General features: G+C 44.7%; 1 protein-coding gene across 1 annotated transcript in view; it reads right to left on the bottom strand.

The window, feature by feature from the left end:
- Positions 1-14,170, bottom strand: part of SBNO1 (strawberry notch homolog 1) — a 189,397-nt gene that overhangs the window by 47,878 nt on the left and 127,349 nt on the right. The gene's annotated exons all lie outside the window — the stretch shown is intronic.

Below are 14,170 nucleotides of genomic sequence, written 5' to 3'. Positions count from 1 at the left end.
GTTCGTCGATTAACTCAGAGAAATGGATTTTACAGTAAGTACAAAAATCCCATTTTCTCTTTCAATCAACGGACACTGCGCTCCATAAATATAACTAGTGGGACTACCAAAAGCAGTGGCAAAAGGAAAATGAAGGGTGGGGAAAATAACCCAAGGCTAAACATAGCCCTTTAACAGGACACATGAACCTTAACCGGAGCACCATGTGAAAAAAAATTAAAGTTTAAAGAAAAAACACCCCTCAAGAGAAAAACAGCCCCTCTTAAAACAGCAGCCTGCAAAACTTTGCGGCCAAAAGAAGCATCCATAACAAAGTTATCTAGCTTATAGAATTTTGTGAAGGTATGCAGGTATGCACCGAAGACAAAGTGGCGGCCTTGCAAACTTGCAATATTGACTCCTGATGGAAGGCCCAAAAAGCACTCAGTGCCCGAGTAGAATGCAGGCAAAGGTGGAACCTAACCTTTAATGGAATAGGCCTTAGTCATCGTCTAATATATCTGGAGATGGTAACTGAAGAAGCTGACAGCCATTTTCTTGGTCCGTCCGTAACCACAAAAAGCGAGTCAGACATGCGAAAGGACTTTCGCACCCAAATCGTACGAACCACATCCAAGATATGCAAAGCAAATTCCTTGGAATGAGCCGGCTTGGGACACAAGGCAGGCAACACAATGCCCTCATTCAAATGAAGTCAGAAAACTTTGGGCAGGAATGGACAGGGACGAAGATCCACTTTATCCCTATGGACCACCAAATGGGGACTGTGAGAAGGATAATGCCACCAATTCCTATACCCTGTGGATGTCACCTTCTGTGATTACAGACAAGGGAATCTCCCGAATATTCTCAAATTGAGGTTTCTGAAGAACCGAAAGTACTAAATTTAAATCCCATGGCGGCAAAAGAGACCGTACAGGTGGAGCCGCATGTCGAACCACCCTAATGAAGGTACGAACTAAAGAGTAAGTGGCTAGGGGTCGCTGAAAGAAGATTGCCAGGGCAGACACCTGGCACTTGATGGTACTTAAGGCCAACTTCTGATCAACGCCCTGTTGAGGAAAGGTTAAGATCCGAGCCACAGAAAAGGATCGAGGATGATCGCCAATTGACTCACACCAAGAAACGTACACTTTCCACGTACAATGGTATATCTTGCTGGAAGAAGACTTCCTTGCCTTCACCATAGTAGGAATCACTGATGCAGACAGACCTCTTTCCCTCAGTACCTGGCTTTCAATAGCGAAGCCATTAAAACCAGCAACTGTAAAGCAGGATGGTAGATCAGCCCTTGGGACAACTGGTCTTCTCAGAGGAAGCCCCCAAGAACGCTATTGGCCACCAGACTGATTGGAAGATCATCGCTCTTGATTCCTCACAGGAATTGTGTAAGAAGCCTGAGCCGAGGATGATGCTGGCCTTACCGTGGCCCCTGGGACGCCTGCGGCCTCTGCCAGAGAAACCCATGATCTAGCCATGAACCTTGGTATCCTCCTGTGGAGCCGAACCTGCGTTGCAGGACTGTACAAACAGAACTGTCTTGAAGGTGGATACCACCAGACTCAGAACCTGTATTCAAAATGGGAGAGAGAACTGTGTGACAGCAGCAGGTGAATCACAGCATGTGGTTCCTGAAGTTCATCCAGAGGAAATACCACCCTGGTCAGAATTAGAATCATCAGACCTAGGTAAATCAATTCCCTGGACAGGAATAAGGGGGACCTTCAGTAGTTCGGACATCACCTGAATCTTTGCAGGAATTAAATCTGCACAAAGTGAATCGGGACCTAAAAACCTGAAAAAGGACAAGCTTTGTCCCCCTTTCTGCATACCCCAAAAATAATTTTGTGGATCCTCTTGACGCTAATGGAGGGCCACCAGGCTGGAAACCAGCAAAGATGTCCTCCCACCCCAATAATGGGTGAGGGCAGACTTTCATGCTGAATGGGGTCTTGTCTGCGTCTTAAGCCACAGCACGCACCTAATCACCACCGCTGAAAAAGTTTGAACCGCACAGGAGCTCTATCCAAACTGCAGCCCATGGACCAACTTGTCTGCTAAATCAACATAAGCAGCGGGTACCTGTTCACCCCCAGGCCTTGGCACAAAAGCTTGGCCCATTCAGTTAGGGTCTGAGACACCAGGGCTGAGGCAAAGACTGGCTGAAATGTCCAATCAGCCATAGTAAACATGCTGCGTGCCATAGCCTCCGCTTTCCTGTCAGACAGGTCCTTAAAGCACAGGGTATCCTCTACTGGGATCATGGTAGCTTTGTTCAACCTGGAAAAAGGAGGGTCCACCACTGGGGGACTAGTCCAGTTTTTTTAAAAGGGACTCCTTCAAAAGAGTAACATACAGCAAAACATTTGGGAACCAGAAAGGATAATTTTGGTTGTTCCTATTCCTTACAAGAAAACCTGTCACAATAAGGCACATAAGGAAACCCCTTTGGAGTGTGAGGTGACTTTTGCGTAACAAACGACACCGCCACATGTCCGTGGCTACATCAGCCACATCCTCCATTTTTAAAGTCTCACACACTGCAGTGATAAGTGAATCTACCAGCACTTTTTAATTCACTGCTGTGACCATGGAGGAATTATCCTCACTATTGGATGGATCTGGGAGTGTGATAATAAGTCCCCCTGGAAAGGCCGCGTCCTCGGCGGCATCAGGCTCAAAATCAGATGAAACAGACTGCACAGGGAAAGGCGGGGGACACTTCCTCCTGGGCCATTGCCCACATGGCACTTACACCCGGGACACTAAGGACTGCAGGACCACCGTCAGTGCAACCATGGGAAGCTGGGGTTTTGAAGGACCTGCCACATCCATGAGGGCGGGTCAGTGGGGGGAGATGTGACCCTAAGGCTCCATAAGGAAAGGAAGACCGCCATAAGAAAAACCTGCCAAAAGGGGAGAGGGGGGAACTTTCCTTACCCTTCCATGACGCGCTGGAACCAGACCCAAGCCCGGTCGTATGCGACGCTGCGAGATGTTTAACTCGCGGGCCAGCCTCTGTCGTGGCCGACCTAGAGCGTAGCTGCGGTCTACACACATGCTTGCTTGCTGGGCCGGGGGGGGGGGGGGGGGGGGGGGGATGTGGTTGAACGGGACCACTGGATCTAGATTATCCAGCCAGTCGCCCAGCCCGGCAGTTGATTGTAAATGTCCTGAGATAAAACAAAAAAAGATGTAAGGAAGGAGAATTGCTAGGACCAGAGATCCCAGCCGGGATCCTAGGTTCTTACTCCTGACTAGACAGATTAAAACTGATTACCTAGAACAGAGGGGGGGGGGGGGGGGTTATATACCAAGCTGAGAGCAGCCCATGGACGTAGCCAGGTGTTTTTGCTCTGCCTAGTCATACTTCTGGAGGAGGCAATATAACCCAGAAGTTATGATTTATGGAGTGCTGTGTCCGTCGAAGAACTGTATTGTCCACAGGTGCCAGATTTGCCACTGGTAAATATTTGCATGATAAGTGCAGGTATAAAAACACTCAAAATCCCTTTCTCTGAGTCTGTTCAGGGACAGAGTACATCTTTGTCAGTGTTAAGCCCTCTCAAAGGCAGCAGTCTTGCACAAAGCTCAAATTGTTGACCACACACACACGCCCCCTTCTCTGATTGGGTGATAGAGATGGACCATATTGAGAGGATGGCATCTCTTTTGGCACATGAATTGGATGCATATGAACAATTCTACCAAGCATGGCTCTCCTGGAAATAGTTCAGGGAGTCATCTGAAATGCAAATTATAGCAAGGATAGTTGTAGGAATTGAATTTGGCATAAAGTTGAGCTATGTGAGGCATTATCTGGTTGTCCACCACTGGTTACTTTAACTCACTTTATTTTTTTCCCCTATTGTTTTCTTTCCCCCCTATTTTCCCTTGTATGCCATTTATAGATTTACTTTTTTTTTTTAATTCTTCTTTCCCTGTGCCCTGTTACATATACCGGTGAGTGTATTTTGGACTACGCTATCCATAGTTATGTATATGCACTGTACTGGTCTATTTTCTTTATTAGTAATATTTGTTCATATCAAACCTGTATAAATGGTTCACGTGGAGTGTCTATGTTACATACTATGTATGCTTTCATACTATAGTACGTTATTCATTGCTTTTTTTTCTGCGGTATGTATATATTGCAACTATGTATGGAAGCGTTCTCAAACTTAAATTGAACACAAATTGTTGACCAGACCAGAATCCCTCGCTCAGGTTTCTAGCAAAGCAGTACGGAGTGCATAATCAAACAGAGGGATGGGACCTGTGTCCCTCAAGGAATTAATGGTGAGTGCAAATATTAATTTTCTCTCTCAAATTGAGGGACACGGTAGTCGAAATTTCAGGACATCAAAAAGCAGTCCAACCGAGGGATTGGCAACACAGCAAATGCTAACAAGTGCCCCCCCCCCCCTTGCCTCACAGAGGTGAGGGCTACAAGAAACACAAACCTGTAAGAAGGTTCAAAAAACAGTTTCCAAATACAGCACACCAAATTCAGATTCAAATTCCATGTCCAATGATAGACCTTGTGGAAAGTAGACCTCCTAGCTTTTAGCACTGTAGGAATATCAGAGTGACACCCGTTTCGCTAAACCTGGACTGTAAAAACCATCCTTGCCATTAAAGCAGGAGACAAGCAGGATGAAAAACGGGTTCTTGGTACAGAAAATCCGGGCAACCCAGTAAAGCCCACAGAGCATCTGCCAGGCCATATTGCAACCAGAGCACCCACTTTTTCCACTAAAGGATCCCTGTATTTGGAGACAAACTGGTGCAGTTTGTTGCTGAACCTGGAAGCCAGGAGGTCCACATTCAGCATCCACCACCTGTGATAGGTCCTGGAACACCTCTGGGTAAGGAAGCACTACCCCAGGTCCCAGCACTGCTAGCGTAGGATGGCTGCCTGGCAACTGTCTATGCCTGGATCATATACAGACAAGGCTGAAAAATTTTTGCCCTTGATAGGAAGCAATTTTTGCTGCAGCAAGACCTTGGATTCCTCTTTGATGATTTATATACACCGTTACAAAAAGGGGGAAGAATAAATGGACTTTGACGGCACCATAATAAAAAAACAACGCTTTATTTTAGATAAGTATTAAAACCACAAAAGTATGTGGTTTTAATACTTATCTAAAAAGTATAGCGCCCTTTTTTTTCCCTTGTATATTATTCAAATGCAATCTTGTATTGTTTGTTGTATTGTATGTCCTAGGTGGTGAGGTCCTCCCCATTCACCTATCATTTGTATCCTCTGATCAATGGTCTTCGCCCATGTTGATCGGTCGACACATACTTTTGTGGTTTTAATACTTATCTAAAATAAAGCGTTGTTTTTTTATTATGGTGCCTTCAAAGTCCATTTATTCTTCCCCCTTTTTGTAATTCTGACATTCAGGACGTGGCACATGGTTCCCTATTGTATTACGCCCCTGTCTTTTGCTGCATCAGGGATAGGCGTAGATATTCTATTTGATTTATGTACACCACCTAGGCATTGTCCCACTAAAACTGAATTGGATGGCCCTCCAGTAGGATAAAACACTGTATAGACTTATTTCCCAAAGTTCCAGGATATGCAGTGGGAGAAGAGACTCCTTTGAAGACCAATTTTCTGCACTGACTGGATACCCAGTGGCGTGGGAATCTTCTAAAAGATGGGAAGACAGAATGGCTTTCTACAAAATGGATATTTTACCTTCTCCTTTGATGCATATGAACCAACTCTTCCCCACAGCTGCACTATGAGTACTTCACTAAACCAAAACATTTAGGGAGGAGCAGGATTCCCACACATGGAATTATACAATAAGGCTACTCACCAGATACTACTGGACTAGATATATATTATAAGCATCTTCACTAACCATGGGTCCATAGAGAATCCAATTTAACCCCTTTCACTTCATCTTTCTTTGGCTTGCTCCCTCTTCCCATCCCTTGTCCTGGACTTTCTCCCATTGCATGGATATCAGATTATAGTGACCAAGCTGGATGATGCCCCCACTCTGAGCAAAGGTGTTCGAACAGGCCAGGAAAATGGAATCCTTGCCCTTCCATCTTTTAAGCACATCTGTAGGCACAGCCATTACCTAAAAGGCACTAGCTAAGACTGAGGCTTAGCTGAGCTATGAAAGGTTTATGTCTAGGCAGGAATTCCTGCCCTTTTGTCAATGTCTAATTACCTGAAGGCAGCAGCAAAACCCAAGTAGTCATGAATATGAAGTCCTCCATGCCCTGTGATGTAATGTACAATTATAAAAAAAAAAAAGACTTTCTCCACAGGGGTTCCACAGTCCAGCGCTTTAGCCAAAGTGCCCTACATATAATGGCATAAGAACCTTGAGAGAGGAGATAGGAGGTTTCTAGTCAATGGTCACAGCTAACATTTTAAGTGAGGAACAACAGCAGCAACTGTTAGATCTCTTAAGGGTTGTGAGCAGTCTGACATTGTTTGAAACAGAAAGGTATCAGATAGGATCAAAGGAAGAGTAGTACCCACCAGAGCTCTGAATTCTAGAGAGGGCTTCCAACTGCTTATTGGTTTGGTCATTCATGAGAGGCACATCCTCTATCAGAATAGTGCGCTCCATGTTAAAGTAGTATTGCTAAAGCTTTTTTGGCCCTACTTCTATGGATCACAGGAGTGCACATGAGTGCAGTTCTTTCTGCACTCTTGTGACTCGTCCACTATCAGCTGACATCACATGGGCAGTCCAGCGGCTGCATCAATTCTGACTTTACAGTCGGTATCCACCTAGATCCCGGAATGACAGCTGGCTTGGCCTCAGTGTGGGGGACTGAGCCAGCTGCTCCCACCTCTCCACAGCCCGGTGCTCAAGTGAATGCTAGAGGAGAAGAGAGCCAGTGACTGAGGGGAGAACTGAGCAATCAGGGGTGTTTGATTGCTCAGTTCATAGGCAGCAGGGAACAGATGCAGCATCAGATCAATGCTGCATCCACCTAGGCGAGTATACTTTTTTTGGAAACCCCATACCACCATTTTAAAGCAGGGCAGTGCCGGAAACCACAGTGGGAGTAGTCAACCTCTATACAAAACCCTTAATTAGATACAAGGTTATTAAACAGCTAATCAAGATATTTCCAATCTCCACAAAGAAAAAAGTTGAAAAAAAAAAATCTTTGCAGCCTTAAAATGATAAGACTGAATAACCGCACTGGCTGATGCAAAAATGCTAATTACCCTAGATTCAGACTGGTTCACACTGCATCAATAGGCACTGAAATCGCCCAACAATGTAGTAATAGCAGTAGTCTGCAACTCTCTAGGGCCAATCTTATCAGTAAAGTGGAGACAGTCTGAGATCAATGCCTCCGAGGTCACAGGCAAATTGGATATTGAATCTGGAAGGCGCGTACTTGTGGCCTCTATGATCAGTCAGAATTAACTGGGTAAATTGGGTCAAAGTCCTGAGTTTAACCACTTAAGCCCCGGAAGATTTTACCCCCATTCCGACCAGGGGGTATTTTGCGATTCGGCACTGCGTGACTTTAACGGACAATTGCGCGGTCGTGCGACGCTGTACCTAAACGAATTTGGCGTCCTTTTTTTCCCACAAACAGAGCTTTCTTTTGGTGGTATTTGATCACCTGTGCGATTTTTTGATCACGCGCTATAAACAAAAAAAAAAAAGCGTCAATTTTGCAAAAATAGCAATATTTTTCACATTTTTTTATATGAAATTCCCCAAAAAAAAATTTAAAAATCAAATTTTTTTTACTTTTTTGGCCAATTTGTTTTATGCTACCTATGTTTGGTAAAAAAAAAAAAAAAAAAAAAAAAAAAAAAAAAAAAATCGCAAAAAGCGTATTTTGATTGGTTTGCGCAAAAGTTATCGCGTTTACTAACAAAGGGAAAGATTTCTGTCATTTTTGTTGTTTTTTTTTAAACGTGTAATGGCGGCGATCTGCAATTTTTTTTGCGGTACTGCGACATTGGGGCGGACAGATCGGACCCTTGACTGACATTGACACTTTTGGGGTTACCAGTGACATTTCTACAGTAATCAGTGCTATATATATGCACTGTTACTGTAAAAATACACTGGTAGTGAAGGGGTTAACTTTATTTGGGAGGGAGGGGCTGTGTGTATCCCTAGGGGCGTGCTTTCTACTGTGATTGGCTGGGGCTTGAGCTGTATGGACACTGATCAACGGATCTACATACTAGATCCGAGTGATCAGTATCCTAACAGCAAGGAGAATGACAGGTGGCTTGTTTACACAAGCTGCCTGACATTCTCCCTCTCCCCCGCCGATCGCCGAGTGACCGGCGGACATCGGGTCCGCCGGTCACACGCGCGGGGGTGGTCCGTGACCACGCGGGGGCGCGCGCTCGCTCCCTAGACCCTCACAAGCTAGTGACGTAGCCCTACGTCACTTTGCCTGTGAGGGGCTGACTGCCGACGTAGATCGGCGTTAGGCAGTCGGCAAGTGGTTAAGAGGAGAGGACCCAGGAACACCTGAAAGCCAAAAAAGGACTGAGGACTGTGCAAACTCCAAGAGCAGTGAGCAACATGATTCAAAGCTGCAGAAGTTGGTATGGTCAGTCAAACTGCAAAAACCCTTGTGAACGGTTTGCAGAATGTAAGCTTGGTGCATCTGGTACACTGAGTATTTTCCCCCCAAAACCTTAGGTACTTATGAAATCCATGATGTGTAAAAAATAACCGCGCTAAGCACAAAATTATAAGTGAATAAAAAAGTAACTAGTGTAATAAATGTGTGTGTAAGGAGGAAGAAGTGATTGGCGCTGGAAGATGGAAGGTATATAACAGATCTATAGAGTGGATTGTTTGATAGTGGGTAATTGGTATCTAATAGGATAAAAAAAATTCACCGTTGTGAAGCAAAGTGACTAGTGCAATATGAATAAATATCATCTACAATGCATTGAAAAAGCACAACGATAAAACCATATATATTCACTTATGTGCAAAAAAGTGCAAAGTGCCGAAAAGTGGGCAAGACCACCAAAAAAAAAAAAAATATTACTATATATATATATATATATAAATAATATGTAAGATACAAAAGTAAAAGTATATATATATATATATACACACATATATACACACACATACATATATATATATATATATATATATATATATACATATACACATATATACATATACACACACACATATATACATATACACACACACATATATACATATACACACACACATATATACATATACACACACATATACACATATACACACACATATACACACACATATACACATATACACACACATATATACATATACACACACATACATATACACACACATATATATATATATATATATATATATATATATATATATATATATATATATATATATATATATATATATATATATATATATATATACATACATACATATACATATATACACACACATACATACATACATGCAAAAAACAGTAGAAGAAGTGCAAAAAACCAAACTTGTTAACAAAAAAGTGTCCAGTACAATCTTAAAGTGCAAAGTCCACAGAAGTAATTAAGGTGCTCTTTTTTTGAGGTGACCCGGGATAAGGTGGGTGGGTGAAAGATAAGGTGCTCTCCCTTCCTTAGGTCCCACACTTACCAGAGTTGGATACCCCTACAGGGGTAAAACGCAGATCGATACTAGGGATCGCTCCCATGCAGCAGGGGTCTGGTCCCTGTTCCTTTCTGGCTTATCCCAATAGACCCAGTCACACTCCAAAGCAATATTAAGTGGCTTACAACATCGATATCCCAATGGGGAAGAAATAGCCAGGTCAGTCCCAGGACATATATGGGGAAAAAATGCTTCCGATAGTGAAGGATCGTTTAGCAAGAATCCTATATTTAATAAGATCAGACAGGTACTCACACAGGTAGCTAAAATCAAGCGTATCCGTATGGCTTAGGAGCCGCAACCTCCTCTCTCGCGGTGTGCACTCAGGAACGGCGTGCGTTCCCTAAGAGGAAGTCTCCAAGGAGCATCGGCGACCAACCTTACTAGGTATGCATACCAAGACCGGCAAGGCCAGTCCGGAGCCACCTGAATGAATCCCTTCCACCTCTATCCTGCGCAGAAGCTTCAGCAGGAGTTTCAAGGGAGTAAAAGCATAAATTAGCTGATACTAACCCCAAAGAGCCACCAGAGCATCTGTGGCGTCAGCCAGAGGATCTCTGAACCTTCTTGTTGAGGCGAGAGGCAAACAGATCAACCTTGGGAGTCCCCCACCGAACACACAGGAGATGAAATCCCTCCGGGGGCAGGGACCACTCCCCTTGATCCAACACCTGACAACTCAGGTAATCAGGTTGCCAGTTCTCCACACCTGGAATGTGTACAGCAGAGAGGGCTGGAATAAATTTTTCCACCCATGCCAGAATCTTGGCTTCCAAGACACTCTTGGTGCCCCCTAGTGATTGATGTAATCCACAGCCGTGGCGTTGTCTGATTGAACCTGAACATGTTGCAGACGCGTCGTCCAATGGCTCAGATAAAGCTTTATTGCTCTGAGCTCCAAAACATTTATCGGTAGTTTAGACTCTTCCATCGTCCAGGTACCCTAGGCACAGAGATTCCCCAGCACCTCACCCCAGCCCGATAGGCTGGCGTCCGTGGTCACCACTATCCAAGGCTGGCGTCCGTGGTCACCACCATCCAAAACAACGGGAGGAAGGACTTGCCCCGGCATAGTGCTGGAGACTGAATCCACCACAACAGAGCAGACTGTGTTGTGGCTTAACCAAATCAAGAGTCCAGGGAATTTGGTTCCTTCCTGGTCATGGTGAAGGTTTGAATAAAACGCTTGAAAACGTTCCTAAAAAGGAACGGGTACAATCACTTCTTGTGACAGCAAATTGTGTACTGCCCCCAACGAGTGCCTCACCTAGACTAGGAATAGTCAAGGATTGGACGGGAAGAACCTGTCCGACGGGTGAGACCGGAATTCGATCTTGTACACAGATCGGATCAGTTCATGAACCCATTTGTCCTGAATCAAGGAGGTCCAGGGTTCCAGAAAGAAACGAAGATGCCCCCCACCCCCAACCCAGAAGCAGGTGAGCGCACCCCTTAATGCAGAAGAGGACTTGTCTGCAGGTCCAGATTGGCCAGTCTTTGCTTTTCTCGACCAGGGCTTCTTGGAACCCCCAGAAGACCTGAAAGATTTACCTTTTTCTTGCGACCCGGAGGCACGAAAAAGACGTTTATAAGCATTAAAAGAAGGCCCCCACCTAGGACGTAGTGCCTTGCCCTTAGGGGATTGAGGAAGATGCGTGCTCTTACCCCCGGTGATACCTTTGATCAACTCGTCCAGAGGATCCAAACAGCCTCTCCCCTAAGAAAGATCAGTCAAGGCCTTTTTAGAAGCCTGGTCCGCCGACCAGCTTTTTAGCCACACCAAGCACTTAATAGCAACCCCTACTGCCGATTCCATAGCCACCAATGGGGCTGAATCCAGGGACGTATCACACATGAACACCAGGGCTTCAGCCGACAGGTCCAGTAGTTCCAACACCGCATGGGGGAGTCATTCCACTTCCAAGTTACTTTTAAGCAACTTCACCTATTCCGTAGCAGTCTGCGCTACCAAAACATTCACAAAGGTAGTCTTTAATATGTGATCTGCTACCATGTGTAAATGGCGGGACAAGGATTCCACCCATCTATCCACGGGGTCTGCAAAAGTTGGAGACTCTTCCACAGGTACCAGAGTGGCTTTATTCAACCTAGACACTGGGGGATCCACTTTTGGTGGTACAGTCCCCACCTTACGGACATTGCCTCCACAAAGGGGTAGCGGCATGCTAAATGCTTAGACACCACTAACATGTGCTTAATGTGCTGCCATTGTTCATCCACAAGAGACTGAAACAATTCTGGGCAAGGGAACACCTTGCCTGATTTACGGGATTTGCGGGAGCCAAAAGACACCTGGCATACCCGGCACTGTGGGTTCATCAGCCAAATTCAAAGTTTACCGCACTGAAACTGTTAGAGCTTCCACCAAACGCATTCCCGCGTGGTGGCTGATGAGGACAGGTTCTCTTCACTGTCAGAATATGACACCAACCCCTCAGGGTGGTCTGCATTGGCCATGTTTATCTCAGAGTCCGAAGACCCTGCTGATCGAGGTTAGGGCGGAGGGCATTTGCGGCTGGCAGCACTAGCAATGACAAAATCTACCTTAGACATCAGATTTTGCAAAAAAAAAAAAAAAATGCCATCTCTGGCTGAGACTGAACCAGAAGGTCCCGCAATCGCTCTCAGGGGTCTGCAGGCTAACTATTATCCTGGGACTCCATGTTACACTTCTTAAAATATTTGGGCAGTGTCTCTTTAAGACCGCCAAACACCGCTATTAGTGCGGGCACACAATCTCTGGTTATTATAAGATAATAGAGTGAATGAAGAAAAACCCACAGGGAACCCCAGGAAAACATTACCAGACCACAGGGGAGACTTTCAGCACGATCTGTGCAAAAACGAAACTGACACTAACTGTACAGGAAGAGGAAGAGAAAACTCAGCCTCTATATTTTAACAAACCATGCCGCATGCCTGTCCAGCCTATGGACCTCAGGAAAATGTCTGCTCATGCATTCTCAATGGGGAATTATAGAAAATTGCTGCCCATATAATGGGAATATAAAATTCATGATCCACAGCAAAATGGCAGCCCCCCACGCGGTCTCCAGGACCCCAAAAGGAGGCCCAGAATAATAAGCATTGTAAGGTCCATGACCAGGGGCCCCCACAGGACAAGACACCACCCTCAAATAAGCACCACAAAGGCCGCATTATTACTGCTCCTGATAGGAGCAGCATAACCCTATAGTCTGACTAGATGGAGCTGCGTCTGTCGAACGATAGAGAACAGGTTTTTAGGCAAACAATGAGGTACTAAATAGTATGAAAACAGATCACTCAATGATGTTTTAGCGGAAATAGACAAAATCTACATTCTGGTTACAATAGAACTATACCAAATCATAGTTGGTGTACATAACCATCTCGCCTGAGGGGGGTAAATGGTGGCATGCAAGCACAGTGCAACAATCAAGACCATTACCGTGGTTCACTGTAGGCATTGTAATGTGAATATCAACATGTTTGGCAAGTCAGGAACATTATTGGTATTTGGTTCCAAGGCAGGAGAAAAAAAGAAGAAAAGAAGAAGAAAAGAAAAAAGAGAAGTCCTGCAAGAAAAGTTGTGTACTTTAACCAAACTTGCCTATGCTAATCCAAAGAACACCACTATTCCAAGCATGGACTAGGCTTAGGGCAGCCTTGAAGCCCACTCAAACATACTGACTAAAAAATTTCAGTTCAAAACGAGAAGTCATAGGAGAGGGTAAAAGAAAATGGAAAAAAAAAAAAAAAGGGGGGGGGGGTTTGCCACAGATCCCCATGCTCCAGAGCCCAGACCACCACCCCCCCCCCCCCCCGCCACTTTACTGCCTAAGGGGATTGAAGATCTCCAATCCAGGGATTCCAGACCTTTACACAAAATGGTGTTGTTGGTTCGCCAAGGATGATAGCCAGTTATTAATTTAGTTTAATCCAGGAGATTTTGTTTTTCACCAATGCTAGATTTATCACAGGGGTTTTCCATGCTCAGGCTATGGGGATCTTGGCTGCCAGAAAAATAAAGGTGGTGAGGGTCCTGAAATTTCTAGGAAATTCACTCGATAGGTCGGAAAATAGTGCAGTCTTCATTTTTAGAAATATTTAATCCAGTCATCGAATATACCATACTAAATATACTTGTCCAATATCAATTCAATTTTGGGCAAGTCCACCAAATGTGGAGCATGCTTCCCTCCTGGCCGCAGCCACTACTAAAACAGAGGCAATGCATCTGGGTAAATTTTTGCCAACCGCGTCGGAACAAGGTACCGTCGCGACAATACCTTGTAGTTGTCCCCCACCTGGGAAGTATTTAAAATTCCCTTGTGCACCATGGAAGACCATTGGAAACCAACTTCCTTTTCTATAGTTTGCCTCCCAAGCTAGCAAGAAAGTTTAGAACCCTGATCCGAAAACAAAATATACCACTCTAAGATACTGCCTTGCGTCTCCAGGCCTCTCAAGCATTTATTTTCGTCAAGTCCGTGTAGTAATGTCCCCTGGTC

This window comes from Pelophylax lessonae (assembly GCF_965119305.1).
Source record: "Pelophylax lessonae genome assembly, chromosome: 1".
Classification (NCBI taxonomy): Eukaryota; Metazoa; Chordata; class Amphibia; order Anura; family Ranidae; genus Pelophylax; species Pelophylax lessonae.
The sequence above is the reverse complement of the archived record's forward strand: the minus strand, read 5'-3'. Positions and strand labels throughout refer to the sequence as shown.